Here is a 17,741-nt window from a genome sequence, read left to right on the forward strand (position 1 = left end):
GGCGTAGAGGGCTTCTACATCCATAGTGGCCAGGATGGTGTTATCAGGAAGATCACCGATGGATTGAAGTTTCCTCAGGAAGTCAGTGGTGTCTCGAAGGTAGCTGGGAGTGCTGGTAGCGTAGGGCCTGAGGAGGGAGTCTACATAGCCAGACAATCCTGCTGTCAGGGTGCCAATGCCTGAAATGATGGGGCGCCCAGGAGTTCCAGGTTTATGGATCTTGGGTAGTAGATAGAATATCCCAGGTCGGGGTTCCAGGGGTGTGTCTGTGCGGATTTGATCTTGTGCTTTTTCAGGAAGTTTCTTGAGCAAATGCTGTAGTTGCTTTTGGTAACTCTCAGTGGGATCATAGGGTAATGGCTTGTAGAAACTCGTGTTGGAGAGCTGCCGAGCAGCCTCTTGTTCATATTCCAACCTATTCATGATGACAACAGCACCTCCTTTGTCAGCCTTTTTGATTATGATGTCAGAGTTGTTTCTGAGGCTGTGGATGGCATTGCGTTCCGCATGGCTGAGGTTATGGGGCAAGTGATGCTGCTTTTCCACAATTTCAGCCCGTGCACGTCGGCGGAAGCACTCTATGTAGAAGTCCAGTCTGCTGTCTCGACCTTCAGGAGGAGTCCACCTAGAATCCTTCTTTTTGTAATGTTGGTAGGGAGACCTCTGTGGATTAGTATGTTGTTCAGAGGTATTCCCAGCAGAAGCAGCTGTTCTATCCCGGGGCCTCTCCTTCTGCCCCTCCACCCCCACGAACATGATACAGTTCTGTGGTGACCTAGAATCCTATTTTCGACGTCTCCGACTCAAGGAATATTTCCAAAATACCTCTGAACAACATACTAATCCACACAGTATGCCAACATTTTTATGGCTGATTTAGAACAACGCTTCCTCAGCTCTCGTCCCCTAAAGCCCCTACTCTACTTGCGCTATATTGATGACATCTTCATCATCTGGACCCATGGAAAAGAAGCCCTTGAGGAATTCCAGCATGATTTCAACAATTTCCATCCCACCACCAACCTCAGCCTGGTCCAGTCCACACAAGAGATCCACTTCCTGGACACTACAGTGCTAATAAACAATGGTCACATAAACACCACCCTATACCGGAAACCTACTGACCGCTATTCCTACCTGCATGCCTCCAGCTTTCACCCTGACCACACCACACGATCCATCGTCTACAGCCAAGCTCTGCGATACAACCGCATTTGCTCCAACCCCTCAGACAGAGACAAACACCTACAAGATCTCTGTCAAGCTTTCTTACAACTACAATACCCACCTGCGGAAGTAAAGAAACAGATTGATAGAGCCAGAAGAGTTCCCAGAAGTTACCTACTACAGGACAGGCCTAACAAAGAAAATAACAGAACGCCACTAGCCGTCACCTTCAGCCCCCAACTAAAACCCCTCCAACGCATTATTAAGGATCTACAACCTATCCTAAAGGATGACCCAACACTCTCACAAATCTTGGGAGACAGGCCAGTCCTTGCCTACAGACAGCCCCGCAACCTGAAGCAAATACTCACCAACAACCACATACCACACAACAGAACCACTAACCCAGGAACTTATCCTTGCAACAAAGCCCGTTGCCAATTGTGCCCACATATCTATTCAGGGGACACCATCACAGGGCCTAATAACATCAGCCACACTATCAGAGGCTCGTTCACCTGCACATCCACCAATGTGATTTATGCCATCATGTGCCAGCAATGCCCCTCTGCCATGTACATTGGTCAAACTGGACAGTCTCTACGTAAAAGAATAAATGACACAAATCAGATGTCAAGAATTATAACATTCATAAACCAGTCGGAGAACACTTCAATCTCTCTGGTCACGCACTCACAGACATGAAGGTTGCTATCTTAAAACAAAAAAACTTCAAATCCAGACTCCAGCGAGAAACTGCTGAATTGGAATTCATTTGCAAATTGGATACTATTAATTTAGGCTTAAATAGAGACTGGGAGTGGCTAAGTCATTATGCAAGGTAGCCTATTTCCTCTTGTTTTTTCCTACCCCCCCCCCCCCCCCCCCCGATGTTCTGGTTTAACTTGGATTTAAACTTGCAGAGTGGTCAGTTTGGATGAGCTATTACCAGCAGGAGAGTGAGTCTGTGTGTGTATGGGGGTGGGTTTTTGGAGGGGGGTGAGGGAGTGAGAGAACCTGGATTTGTGCAGGAAATGGCCTAACTTCATTATCATGCACATTGTGTAAAGAGTTGTCACTTTGGATGGGCTATCACCAGCAGGAGAGTGAATTTGTGTGGGGGGGTGGAGGGTGAGAAAACCTGGATTTGTGCTGGAAATGGCCTAACCTGAAGATTACTTTAGATAAGCTATTACCAGCAGGACAGTGGGGTGGGAGGAGGTATTGTTTCATATTCTCTGTGTATATATAAAGTCTGCTGCAGTTTCCACAGTATGCATCCGATGAAGTGAGCTGTAGCTCACGAAAGCTCATGCTCAAATAAATTGGTTAGTCTCTAAGGTGCCACAAGTACTCCTTTTCTTTTCAAGGTCATGTGCACTCCTAACTCCCTTAGGGGCTTTTGAAAAATTCCTCTCTAGAAGAAAAGGAGTACTTGTGGCACCTTAGAGACTAACGAATTTATTTGAGCATGAGCTTTCGTGAGCTACAGCTCACTTCATCAGATGCATACCGTGGAAACTGCAGCAGACTTTATATATACACAGAGAATATGAAACAATACCTCCTCCCACCCCACTGTCCTGCTGGTAATAGCTTATCTAAAAGCCATTTCCAGCACAAATCCAGGTTTTCTCACCCTCCACCCCCCCACACAAATTCACTCTCCTGCTGGTGATAGCCCATCCAAAGTGACAACTCTTTACACAATGTGCATGATAATGAAGTTAGGCCATTTCCTGCACAAATCCAGGTTCTCTCACTCCCTCACCCCCCTCCAAAAACCCACCCCCATACACACAAAAACTCACTCTCCTAGCAGGACAGTGGGGTGGGAGGAGGTATTGTTTCATATTCTCTGTGTATATATAAAGTCTGCTGCAGTTTCCACGGTATGCATCTGATGAAGTGAGCTGTAGCTCACGAAAGCTCATGCTCAAATAAATTCGTTAGTCTCTAAGGTGCCACAAGTACTCCTTTTCTTTTTGCGAATACAGACTAACACGGCTGTTACTCTGAATCCTCTCTAGATGATCACAGTGGTCCCTTCTAGCCTTAAAATCTCTGAATTATCCAGACTAGCTGAGACTGCTCCTGGGTACAACGGAAGGGAAAGGGGAATCCTGATCATTAGTATTATTATTATTTTAATAGGAGGGGAAGCCACTTTTCAAACCGAAGCAGCTTTTCATGGAACACTACAGCACCAGACAGCCTCCCAGGAGATCAAATCCTGCCAAAGGTTCATATTTCACGGCTGCTCTTTCAAAGGTTAGGGTTTGCTAGGAGACAAAATGGTAACTTTGTCCTTCAGGCTAAAATTACAGAGCAGAACATATTTTTATTCAAATAAGAGCAGATTTTGTAGGATAAAGGGTAAGTGGGGCTGTGTGCGTGCATTGGAGGGGTAGTAGAATAGAAAATCCACAGCACATTGCCACAGGGGATCATGAAGGATATTGTGTGCCCAGATAGCACGGATGGTATTCAGGTGGGATCTGTGCACTGTTTAACCTACGCGGCTGAAGAGTTATGAGAAGCCAAAGCAAGGAAGTTATATCTGGTTAGAAGACATATAAATACATTCTGGTGTTTTCAAAAATACAATGCACTGCAAGAGAGAAAGACACACAGGCTATAGGAGCAAAAGGGTATCTCATGCAAACCGGTCTACTGGGGGCATCAAATCACTCCAACCATGCGAGAACAGCGTAGGAGAAATCAATAACCCAAGCAAGAAACCGTAATAACAGCTGACATTTATTTAGCATCTTACGTCCAGGTGTCCCGAAACACTTGATAAATATTGCAAACCAAACTGATTTAGAGACTGTGAGCCAGGGGGTTATTCCTGCACAGAGGCAATCAGCGGTCTTTACCAGAGCCGAGCAAATAGCTGATTTTTCAGTTTGGTGGCTGAACCAAAATAATACTCATAAAAAAATAATAATCCTCCTCCTCCTCCTCCCCCCCCAAAATTAATTTTAGATCAAACAAAGCATTTTGTTCTCCCCCAAATGAAATTCTCTCATTTCTCATATTTGTGGATAGGTTTTACCCTTTTATTAAACTAAATTTTTAAATAAAATGTAGTTTCAAAATGGAAAGTCAAAACATTGAATTTAAAACACATAAAAAAATTAAAAAACCCCCTAACCATTTCAACTTTCTCAAAAAAGATTCTTTGTTCTTTAGAGGCTTTTTGGCCAAAAATATTTCACCAAATTTGATGCAAATTCACTAATAGTTTCAGTGGCCATAAAACTGCATTTGGCAGCAAATAAACTATTTGACCAAAAAGTTTCACCCAGTTCTATTATTTACCCATTGCTTTGTTCCATGTACTCATGTCTTTTTCCCCATGCTGAGTGCTTATGCCCTTTACTCAGCTCTCGTCCACTCATGCCCCTTCTCTACCTATGCTACATTGATGACATCTTCATCATCTGGACCCATGGGAAGGAAACCCTAGAAGAATTCCACCATGATTTCAATAGCTTCCACCCCACCATCAACCTCAGCCTGGAACAATCTACACGGGAGGTCCACTTCCTAGACACTACAGTGCAAATAAGTGACGGTCACGTTAACACCACCCTTTACCGAAAACCCACCGACTGCTATGCCTACCTTCATGCCTCCAGCTTCCATCCCAGACACACCACACGATCCATTGTCTACAGCCAAGTGCTGCGGTACAACCACATTTGCTCCAACCCCTCAGACAGAGATCAACACCTACAAGATCTTCACCAGGCATTCTCAAAACTATGATACCCACACGAGGAAATAAGGAAACAGAGTCTGACGTGTACCCAGAAGCCTCCTGCTGCAAGACAAGCCCAAGAAAGAAACCAACAGAACTCCACTGGCCATCACATACAGTCCTCAGCTAAAACCTCTCCAATGCATCATCAGTGATCTATAACCCATCCTGGACAATGATCCCTCACTTTCACAGGCCTTGGGAGGCAGGCCAGTCCTCGCCCACAGACAACCTGCCAACCTGAAGCATATTCTCACCAGCAACGACACACCGCACCATAGTAACTCACACAGGAACCAATCCATGCAACAAACCTCGATGCCAACTCTGCCCACATATCTACACCAGCGACACCCTCACAGAACCTAAGCAGATCAGCCACATCATCACCGGTTCATTCACCTGCACGTCCACCAATGTAATATACGCCATCACGTGCCCCTCTGCTGTGTACGTCGGCCAAACTGGACAGTCCCTACGTAAAAGGATAAATGGACACAAATCAGATATTAGGAATGGCAATATACAAAAGCCTGTAGGAGAACACTTCAATATCCCTGGACATACACTAGCAGATGTAAAGGCAGCCATCCTGCAGCAAAAAAACTTCAGGACCAAACTTCAAAGAGAAACTGCCGAGCTTCAATTCATTTGCAAATTTGACACCATCAGCTCAGGGTTAAACAAAGACTATGACTGGCTCGCCAACTACAAAGGCAGTTTCTCTCCCTTGGTGTTCACACCTCAACTGCTAGAAGAGGGCCTCATCCTCCCTGATTGAACTAACCTCGTTATCCCGAGCCTGATTCTTGCCTGCATATTTATACCTGCCTCTAGGAATTTCCACTACATGCATCCGACGAAGCGGGGATTCACCCATGAAAGCTTATGGTCCAATACGTCTGTTAGTCTATAAGGTGCCAAAGGACTCTTTACCGCTTTTACGGATCCAGACTAACACGGCTGCCCCTCTGATACTATGCCCTTTATGTCCCACGTAGACAGTGCTTAGAAGAATTCTTCTGTTGACCTAGCTACTGCCTCTTGGGGAAGTGGATTTGCTACAGCGATGGGAGAACCCTCCCATCACTGCAGTAAGAGTCTACGCTAAAGCATTACAATGGTGCAACTGCGGCTGTGCACCTGTTTCCTATTAAGTATAGACATAGCCCTAGAGTAACATGAAGTATATAATATATAGGAGGGCTAAGCTACTTGCATTCAAATCCAAAAGTATTGTTGCGGTTATTTGTATGATGGTCCTGCCTAAGGACCCACATCCTGGAACTCATATAAATACAGAACTCGTAGATGGTCCCTGCCCTTTAAAGCTTAAGAATGTGCATAATTAACATAGAAAACAAGAACCCCAGATGATGGGCTTGAACCTGGATCTCTCAAGTGTCAGGCCAGAGTTTGAGCCTTAGGTCCTTTCCCCATCTCTAGATGCATTTGAGTACCACTGAGTGGAAGAGGGAGCTTGTCAGGTCTAACCAGAGAGTTTGTTTTCATTTTAAAAATATCAGTTTTTCCTTCACATCCAGAGCAGCATCTGAACACCCAGCATCTTCAAGCTAATGCAACTGTTTGGTTCTAATAATAATGCAAACATCTGGGGGATTTTTTATTACTAATAAAAAAATTCCCCCTGAATTTTTCATGTGGTTTTCATCTTGTGTTTTCCTCCTCAGGACATCCCGCCCACACTGTGCAAAGAGCGTAGGAGGTAGAGACTGGAACCAGCATAGCTAGTGGGCCTCGACTGCAATGAGCGAGAGAACCACCCTCTGCAGTCACAAGACAGGAGAACTGTCTACTGCAATCAAGTGTCCCAGGAAAAAACAAGAAGCAATTCCCCAAACTTTCTTGCATTCCAAGAAAGGCTTCTTTCAATCTCTCCATTCCTGCAAATCTGATGTCCCTTCTGAGTCCCATTAGCCAGCGTAACTTCTTCACAGCATAAAGGCCAGATCCTTAGCTGGTGTAAATCAGCACAGTTCTGCTGACATCAATTTTAAACAGTCACCTTCCCCTGCACATTTCTTTGAGCAGCGGCAGCTGCTCTGTCTGTAGCTTGCTATTCGTCTAAATAAGTGTGTAAGACACATGTGGAGAATCGGGGGAACAAAACTATGAAAAGTTTTCAAAGAGATCTTGAATTCTTCTCTCTCTCCCGTTCTCCCCCACCCCATGACATCATTGCTGCTGCTCATCTCTGCCACTCTGGGATGTGTGTGAATTTCTCCGCTATTTCACTAAGCCCCAGGAAATCAGCAGTCAGCAGAGAATGAATTTGCAAGTTACTAATGCCAAGGTTTCCAGAATCCAAATTATGAATGGAGCTTAATAGGAGGGCATCAAGGCTGACTGATTCCTTGGACAATAGACCCGGATTTCATTTGCTAGATCTCTTCACAGGCTTTTTCAAGTTCAGATACAGATAAATATCTCTGTATGACTTGTGAACGTGTGTTTGCTTTCCAAACGAATCCTTTCAAGCCTTTATAGAAGATAGTGGCCTAAATTTTCCAGACTGACTACTGATTTTGGGCCATGACCCTGAGACAACAGAAAGGGCCCTGATTTTCAGAGGGTGGGAGTCATTAAGCAACATAGGTGCCTAACCTCCAGAGCTAGGCCCTTAAGTCCCCGAGCACAGCATTGCTATGATGCGTGAAACTCCCGCTCAGCTGCTGCCTAACCTCATAGGTGCCTAAACTCGCTCAGTGACTAACTTTCCGCAATGAGGGTTCCTTTCATGTCTGTGTTTTAGACCCTGCTACCCACTGCTACCTCCTTCTAAGCGTCCGACACCTGCCTCCAGGAAGCCACAAAGCGAGTCACAAATGGGGGGAAGACAGGCATTTGGCTACCTATGTTGCATGTGGGCCCAAGCCGGTAGGCAGCCTCTGAGCTTGCCTACTCAATCAGTCCCATTCCCAATCCGGCCGGAGGAGGTGATGGTGGTGCCCGCCTTATAACTTTTAGTTCAGCAGTTTGAGCTCTCACCAATCCCCGCCCTGGAGGGGTGCGGAGAATTTGAATAGGGGTCTCCCACCACTCAGAAATGTGCTCTAACCACTGACCTGTGGGACACTGGGCTGCAGGGCTCCCTCCAGGTCTCCTGCTGAAGCTGTTCCACTGTGGATAACTAATAAAAGAGTGGCTGGAGCAGGGGGACTGGACCCAGGGTCTCCCTCCTCCCACCCAGGTGCCCCAACCACTGGACTAGAGTCAGTCTCTCTCTGGCCCAATGGCTATCTTTAAGTATTTATCCACAGTGGAAGCATCATTGGGCTAGAGAAAGAGAATGATTCTAGTCCAATGCTGAGGGCACCCTAACCCTGTTAATCTTTTCTCCCCCTCTGGCAGAGAAGGGGGAATTGAACTGGGGTCTCCCACATCCCAGGCGAGTGCACTAACAACCGGGTTAGAAGTCGTAAGGTGGGTACCGGCACCGCCTTCACTGCCCCCATTTTGTGTAGCGTAGGGCAGGTGCCCCACTCATTCCTGCAAGGAGCTGCTTAGGCACCTGGTTCGCTAAGCGGAGATAGAAGCCTCCCAGCAGCCTGGACATCTCTGCACATAGCTCGGGGGGCTCAGCACACACCCCTCACATCGGCCTCTCCCAGGGGCTAGCTTAGGCAGTTCCCCACGGAGCCCAGTTAGCTTTTGGGGACTGCATTCTAGCAAGGCACCTGTCTCTTCCTACTCATTGTACGTGGAGCCAAGGCACTGCTCACAGTGTCTCTCCTGTGATTTTCTAGATGCCTAGAAGTTTGGCGTCACGATGCTCCGCATTGCAAAGCCTAAGTCACTTCCTGGATCCCACCCTGGGATCTCAATCTTTTCCTGAGAGTCAGGCCCCTTTCAAGTGTTCGAAGGAGGCCTCCATTTTTAGGAGCTCTCTGAAACCACTACTGAGGCCGTAAAATGTGGGCCAAATGGTATTAAGAGCCCATCTCGCCCTCATGAATAATGCTATAATTACAAATTAGTCTGTACAGCCCAGCATGTAAAACCCCACCATGAAAAACCATTAGGCACAGCTCAGTGCAAACAGGCAACCCTACAACAACCCCATGCACACTCAACCCAATCCGAGTTCGCGTTGCAATACAGATCAACCATCCAGAGCCATGCTCCAAGGCACAAGCCGGCGCCAACAAATCCACATGTGTGCTGGGGGGGAAATGAATTTCATCTGGGAAGCAGATTCCAGTTTGAAGTGGACAAGAGATTATTGCAAATAAAAGAGAGGAAAAAAAATTTGGAAAATTCCAGAGAAACAGCCTAATCACCTGCACAGAGGCAAGTGCATGAAAGAGCAGAGAGATACAGGGGCAGACAAACAAGGGCAAGGAGGAGTGGAGGCATGGAGCTACACAAGAGCTCAAAGGTACCTTTTCAAGGGCTCAGTTCCCACAACCGGAAGCCTCTAAGCGTCCGACACCTGCAGATCTTCAAAAGAGCTCGTCTCCTACCGAGGGTTCAAAACAAGGAGCAGGTTGTGAAGCGCTCAGCACTCAACCGCCCGCCTCATGATGCTCCCCGCCAGATTTCCCAGAGGGCTCTGCACCCACACCCACTGGGCACTTCTGAAAATGAGGCCATTTGTCCCCGTGCCCAAATGGGAGCTCTTCTGAAAAACGTGACCTCGATTGTAGGTTCTTTCAAATATCCTGGCTGACACAGGGCGGAGCTACCCCACCAACAGTGTTGAACCAGTGATTCTCAGACTATTTGTATTGGTGACCCCTTTGATACAGCAAGCCTAGGAGTGTGACACCTCCCCCCCCCCCCAGAAATTAAAAATGGGGGGAGTAAAAATGCATCTTGGATTTAAGCAAATCTCCACAGGTTTCCTGCACTCTTTGCTCATTTCAGCTAAATGGGAGTCTGCTCTGCTCTGGTGAGGGCAGAAATCTGTTGTGATAGGCATTCTTTATGCTGGCCAGAGAGCTAGGCCTGGCGGGAGCCTGAGGAAAAGTCAGATAGCAGACCAGGATTATGGAAAAGAACTATTGACCCTAGCACATGGTTGAGGAACCAGTAGAGTAGGGGAAAGATTTGTTTTGATTTCAGTGGACAATTCATCTGCGATGTTTTAATTAGTCAGATTCCATGAAATGGGAAAGGGGGATTGACTCATAAGAGTCTGGGTGCAGTTTTTGAGACCCCAGTGAAGGGGAAAATGTGGCAGCAGCCAGGTCAGATGCTGGGTGCACTAAGACCCTGTTACATTGGCTAGTTGTTCTTTGGCTTTCAAGGCTTTTCAGGCCCTGGCAGAGCCAGAAAAGATCAGAGAGAAGAATTCCCTTAGCTAAACCTGCTGTTGCTTTTCTGATTGCTGCTAACGCACCTGCTGTTCTGTAGCCGCTTAGCTAGAAGCAAACTGGAATGAAGGTTTCTAGTTTGAAAAACAAGTTGTGGGAGGAAATTGGACTCCCAACATTTGTTCAGTGTTGTAAATGAAGTCATCCGTCAAGCCCAACAAGTGTAAGCGGTTTCCATGAGAAGTGTTTCAGTTCTGTACAGTGCCACTGAGGTTTTGAGCCTGCACACATGGCATTTGCAAAGCCATTGATTCCTAGGACCTCTTTCTATCTCTCAATTGTATGGGCTAGCTCAGTGGTTCTCAGCCTTTCCAGACGACTGTACCCCTTTCAGGAGTCTGATTTGTCTTGCAGATGCCCAGGTTATAACTCACTTAAAAACTACTTGTTTACAAAATCAGACGTAAAAATACAAAATGTGTCACAGTGCACTATTACTGAACAACTCCTGACTCATTTTTACCTCATAATTATAAAATAAATCCAGTTGGAATATAAATATTGTACTTACATTTCAGTGTATGGATATAAAGCAGGATAAACAAATCACTGTCTGTATGAAATTTTAGTTTATACTGACTTCGCTCATGCTTTTTATGTAGCCTGTTGTAAAACTAGGCAAATATCTAAGTGAGTTGATGTACCCCGTGAAAGACCGCTACGTACCCCCATGGGTACATGTACCCCCAGTTGAGAACCACTGGGCTAGCTGACTCAATAGGTCTTTTTAGGCTCCCACTGGTCACACAGTGCTTAGCCTAATAGTACCTGTATGGCAGTGCAGAGCTGTCTCTACTGACTCATCCTGGTAGACAAAGCAGGTGGAGCCAACTAGCTCTTTTCAGGAAGATAAAAGGCTGAAAGCTTTTCTGAAGCAAGCAAAAGCTATAGAAAAGGGCAGGAAGGAACACTAATGAACCCCCTCCAAAGGCAACTTAGGAAATATGTACAGTCCTGTCCTAAATCCATTACTTTAAAGACCACGGGACCGAGGGAGAGGGTGAATTTGGGGCATTGTGTACCTGCTGTGTTACAAGCAGGGGTTAGAACCAAAATGGTAGGGATGGCTCTAAACCCACACTGCTCAATCCAAAGGAGTTTGGATTTTGAGGGTTTGCTTTTCAGCCACCTCTGATTTTTAGCTTTGCCCCCAAGTAGTCACTTTAGTCTCTCCAGTGGCTACAAAGTGCCAGGAAAGAGCAGCCATCACTCACCTGTGCAGAGAGCTCAAGCAGTAAACGCCTGTCTCACTGTGGGGATTACTTCTGGAAATTGCCAGCTCCTAAATCCCACTTGTTAACCTTTACTGCATGAGGGATTTGCCTCAGGGTAATAAAGAAGACTTGTTGTAGGAACAGTTTGTCAGCTTTAAACTTTACTACTTTTATATTCTCCTACTCCCCAACCTGTCATTTCCAATAACGGAGCTTTTTAATGAGATGCCAGAGGCAAACAGCCCATTTCTTTGCCAAGGTTATCATCGGGTTGCCAGGATTCCACTAACCTGCCCTTCCTAATTTGTTTTAAATGTTTCATCTTGTTTCCCTTCTAACACAACTCTTCCTTTTGCAAGTATGTTTCTGGTTCTCACATTTTAAAGGAGCAAAGATGCCTCAAGATGCATAAATCCGTTTAAGAAACCCAACAGCAAATGAAGTGTACCAGAATTAGCATCTTGATCCAAACCAGAAAGTTGGGCTGAATTCATCAATAGTTTTAATCAAGATCTCTAGCTCTTTTCTGATGCTGAATGTGTTTTTAAATGAAGATGAGCAAAGAGTGCAAGAAAACTGTGGAGATTTGCTTAAATCCAAGATGCATTTTTATTGTTATATGTTTGTGAACCTTATTGTTCAAACAGGAACGAAGTCATCCAAGCAGGGAACAGAAACATCACATGACTCAGGCCAGGTCTATGCTATTGCAGTAAATCGATCGAAGTTACGCTACTTCCGTTACATGACAGGTTTCAGAGTAGCAGCCGTGTTAGTCTGTATTCACAAAAAGAAAAGGAGGACTTGTGTCTCTTAGGTGCCACAAGTCCTCCTTTTCTTTTTCCGTTACATGAATAACTTAACTGATGTCGATGTAGCTAGATCTACTTACCGCAGCGTCTACAGCGCGTTGTGTTGACGGGAGACCGAGACCCTCTCCTGCTGACTTAACTTACAATTCTCAGCCCTGGTCTACACTGGGGCGGGCGGGGGGGGGTGTGAGGAATCGATCTAAGTTACGCAACTTCAGCTACGTGAATAATCTACGTACGTAGATCGACTTACCGTGATGTCTTCACCATGGTGAGTCGACTGCTGCCGCTCCCCTGTCGACTCCGCCTGCGCCTCTCGGGAGAACACCATTTACAGATGGGGAAACTCTGGCACACAGAGTTTGAGCAATCTGGACCACCACGTCAGAGGAAAGCTGTTTTATTCTCACATCTCCTAAATCCCAACCAAGTGCATGAACCACAAGACCATCCTGCCTGCTGAGGCTGCCCTACTGAGCTCTTTATTTTGTATTTTAATGCAATCGTGTAAAATCTACCTTTAGCAAAAGAGAGCTTTCTCCTTTCTTTTGCATGTTGTAATAACAGCATTATACATATACTACAAAGAAAGTGTTAGTGGAACAGTAATTGGGTCTGTCGTAACTGTGAGTCAAACAAATGAACATACCAATTACTGTCAAGCTTTATTCAACACTAATGTTCAAGTTAAACTCGCCAGCACAAACGCAAACAAAGTTTAACACCAGCCAGAAAGAGAAAACAGAAATAGTTCTCTGTGTAAACCTTGCACAAAGCCTGAGCCTACAGAAGATGCAATAGAAGCAACTTACTGTGCAAAACAGAAGGAAATTAAAAACAAATAGAAGACATCTGGTTGCAGAAACCTAATTAAATCCCCATCGGTCTTACTATCAAGTCCCTCAGGATAGGTCGTTTCGTTTGCTCAAAGTTAGGGAATGTGTTTAGAAGACACAGATGTTTGTGGCTGATAGCCACCTAACCAATTCTAGATGAAGGTGGTGGCAGGTTCCATAAGGAGGCAGAGGTCCCAAAAATTGACACCGTGGCTGCCTTCTTTCATGCCCAAAGTGCAAGTCATGGAAATTACAGCTGCTAGCATTCACGATGCTCCATTTTCCACTGCACTGAGACGGTGCACTGCATGCAGGCAGCTGAGGCTCAGTAGATGTCTGTGCTGGAGATCTGGTCCACTGTAGCTAAGCCAGACTAAAAATGCGGTCCATGTTTCTGGGGAGTTGCCATCCTGGCCCTCAGCTGGTCAAAGTTTGGACACGTGTGTAGAGCACCCAGCACAGTGTGGCCACTGTCCTTGACTGCAGCTTTTACAGCCAGAAGGGAAAGATGTTCTTACAGTTGAGGCACTGGCAAGGGACTTAGGAGTTCTGGGTTCAAAACCTACCTCTTCCATAAACTCCTTCTGTGATGTTGGCCAAGACTCTTATTCTCCCTGTACCACCATTCCATTATAATGCTTCCTTTTATCTACTTCATGTCCATTTATATCATAAGCTCTCTGGGGCAGGTACTGTATCTTCCTGGACAAAGCCTAGCACAATGGGGCCCTGAATTCAGGGTTGCTAGACCCTGCCCTAATGCAAATAACAACAACGTAAGATACAGGAAGCCTACTCAGCTTCCCACTGGATGTAAATATTATTTTGAAGTCACAGACTAGAGAAGAGGGAGAGAGAATTTTCCCTCCTGCCCCGTTGCCAATAAAAGTTTGAGAGATAAAGCATTTACCTAGCGTGTGTATTTTAAGCGCATGGACAATGTTTTTTTAATTATCTAGAGAGCAAAGCATTTCCTATGTACAATAATCATAGTAGTAATTTGCACTTTCAGCGGTGGCCCTCACAGCACTTTGGAAGCAGTGAATTAAGCCTTATAAACCCCCTGTGACATAGGTAAGTGTTATTATCCCCCTTGTACATTACACACAGAAATTTCTGCCGCAACTGAGCACTACGGGGAAATGAGTAGGTGAGATTTTCTTTTTTATTATCTTTTTAAGCCTCAACGTTAAGTGATTGTATTGTTCTTGTATTGTTTCTTGATGTATTGGATGTATTTCTTGATTTCTGGATGTATTGTTTCTTGACTTTAGCAAAGCTTTTGACACGGTCTCCCACAGTATTCTTGTCAGCAAGTTAAGGAAGTATGGGCTGGATGAATGCACTATAAGGTGGGTAGAAAGCTGGCTAGATTGTCGGGCTCAACGGGTAGTGATCAATGGCTCCATGTCTAGTTGGCAGCCGGTATCAAGTGGAGTGTCCCAAGGGTCGGTCCTGGGGCCGGTTTTGTTCAATATCTTCATAAATGATCTGGAGGATGGTGTGGATTGCACTCTCAGCAAATTTGCGGATGATACTAAACTGGGAGGAGTGGTAGATACGCTGGAGGGAAGGGATAGGATACAGAAGGACCTAGACAAATTGGAGGATTGGGCCAAAAGAAATCTGATGAGGTTCAATAAGGATAAGTGCAGGGTCCTGCACTTAGGATGGAAGAATCCAATGCACCGCTACAGACTAGGGACCGAATGGCTAGGCAGCAGTTCTGCGGAAAAGGACCTAGGGGTGACAGTGGATGAGAAGCTGGATATGAGTCAGCAGTGTGCCCTTGTTGCCAAGAAGGCCAATGGCATTTTGGGATGTATAAGTAGGGGCATAGCGAGCAGATCGAGGGACGTGATCGTTCCCCTCTATTCGACATTGGTGAGGCCTCATCTGGAGTACTGTGTCCAGTTTTGGGCCCCACACTACAAGAAGGATGTGGATAAATTGGAGAGAGTCCAGCGAAGGGCAACAAAAATGATTAGGGGTCTAGAACACATGACTTATGAGGAGAGGCTGAGGGAGCTGGGATTGTTTAGCCTGCAGAAGAGAAGAATGAGGGGGGATTTGATAGCTGCTTTCAACTACCTGAAAGGGGGTTCCAAAGAGGATGGCTCTAGACTGTTCTCAATGGTAGCAGATGACAGAACGAGGAGTAATGGTCTCAAGTTGCAGTGGGGGAGGTTTAGATTGGATATTAGGAAAAACTTTTTCACTATGAGGGTGGTGAAACACTGGAATGCGTTACCTAGGGAGGTGGTAGAATCTCCTTCCTTGGAGGTTTTTAAGGTCAGGCTTGACAAAGCCCTGGCTGGGATGATTTAACTGGGAACTGGTCCTGCTTCGAGCAGGGGGTTGGACTAGATGACCTTCAGGGGTCCCTTCCAACCCTGATATTCTATGATTCTATGATCCTATGATTGAAGCCTCCCTCAAAACCAGTCTCAGGACAGGAGACCAAAATAAATAGGCCTCAATTCTGGCTCTTATTGTTGCTCCTTTCCGAAACTCCTGTAGCATAAAAGAGACTGGAAAGCTGTTGCAGTATTGCCTATCCCAAATGGTCAAAAATCCTGAATTACACCCCCCTGACCCCCACCCAAGAAATAAGGAGATAGTTTTTCAGCCAATCACGAGACTTAAATGAAGAAATAAATGTTGAGTTCTTGTTCTTTTGCTTCTCATTTTTGAGCATTCAGAGGTCTGAGCTCTTCTCTGCAACCATGATGGCTAGAAACGCCCCTTTTTCAATGCAAGGTGCCAGTTTGGTGTAATCACCTCATCACAGGACCTGGGGCTTTAAAAACAAAGAAACAAAAAAAGAAGGATTGTGAAACTTGCAATAAAAATGCCAGAGCTGGCAACACCTCACTGGATCTCCCCACTCAAGCATTCCTGGGTTCAGGAGGTTTGCCTAGGTGGTACAGGGCCAGCAAAACAGCCCAAGGCCGCCACCTGCATGACTTCTCCCACAAGGAGGAATGGTGTGGCTGGGGAGCGGGGGTGGCCAGAGCACACTGTGCTCCACCTATTCTGCGTGCACCATTCATGTTCCTAGTTAAATGGAGACATGTAGAATTCAACGTATAGCAGAATTCTGACGCTGATGCTGCAGACGCTTCGTGCCAGATTTCCCTAAGAGCTCAGCTCCCTACATGAAGCAGCCAGATTTCCAAAAGTGCTCCGCACCCCACTGATCTCCTAGAGATCTTGTTGCAGCGTGGGGAAAATCTGGCCACTTAATGTGAATCTGCCTAAGTACTTCTCGGTCTAGGTATTTACGCGGCAACCACCACTGTAGTTTCTGTAGGCCCTGCTTCAGCAGCAAAGTATTATGCACATACTTAAATCCATTCCTTTCTAGCAAAGCACACGCGCTTAACTTTAAACCTCACCCCACTGGAGTCAATGGAACTTAAGTATGTGGTTCAAGTTAAGCATGTGCTTCAAATTAAGCAGCGACTTACGCGCCTTGCTGAAAAGGGATTGTTTGCTGAATCAGGGTCATACTGAACCATGCACAGAACAGAGGGCAGGCCACTTTATTTTTAGCAACGGGTGGATACAGAAGGTATCCGATTAACATCCTTTGCAACTTTTCTGACTACAGCCGAGTTTCTTCCCCCTCCTCCTTTCTTTTTCATATCGCGCACCACTTTACATGTCTCTGTCCTATAAACACCGCATGCGTGATACATCAGTAAAGACTGGCAACGGTTGCTTCACTTTCACTTGTCAGCCGGTTACAGTCACCCTCCTAATTTAAGTTCATCCAGCTGGAAATGTACGCAATTGATGTGAACTTGACAAAAAAAAAAAAATGCTTTGGGGGTTTTCGTCCTCCACATCTCCCTTCAGCACAGCGTGTACCTCAGTCAATCATGTGGGCTTGGTTAAGCTACAGATCTATTATCGCCTTCCATTTCCTGCATCTGCTCAAGCAGGACTTCCACCAAGAGAGAGCTTATATGTGAAGAAGGTGTAAAATAGATGGATCTATATATGTTGGTTTCTTGGTTGTCATTGGCACCTAAAAGTGAAATTGCAGTGAGGGGAACAAAAAAACCAAACAAGTAATATTTTTTTTCCCAATTACAATTGAGATTCTGCTTGGCTGATCACTGCTCTGACCTGCTTTCTGGGAGGGATGTAGGGACTGAAACACCTCCAGTTTTATGTGTATTCCTCTCATTTCATTCTCAGCCTCTTCCTCACAAAAGCTTATGTTCAAATAAATCTGTTAGTCTCTAAGGGGCCACAAGTCCTCCTGTTCTTTTTGCTAATATCTATAGTGCTTTGTGCTTTCAAACTGTGCCGAAAGCAGCCACTTGGTTATCAGTCTCCTCTAGCCAGATGCTTTCTCTCCCATCCACTCCCTGTGTTTCTCTCTCGGCCTGATTCAGGGCAGCACGCATGTATGTTCACGGCATGGTCAGAGTTAAACCCATGTTTTAGTGAATCAGGGCCTAAGGGTATGTGCCCACTTGAGCTGGAGCTGTGACTAGCTAGCTGTGACTAGCTGTGACTTTGAACGGGCTAGCAGGCGAAAGCGGGCAGTGCAATGGCAGCGGTGCATGCAGCAGGACGGTTTAGCCCAGCGTTTCTCA

Source organism: Eretmochelys imbricata, chromosome 19 (genome assembly GCF_965152235.1).
Source record: "Eretmochelys imbricata isolate rEreImb1 chromosome 19, rEreImb1.hap1, whole genome shotgun sequence".
Lineage (NCBI taxonomy): Eukaryota > Metazoa > Chordata > Testudines > Cheloniidae > Eretmochelys > Eretmochelys imbricata.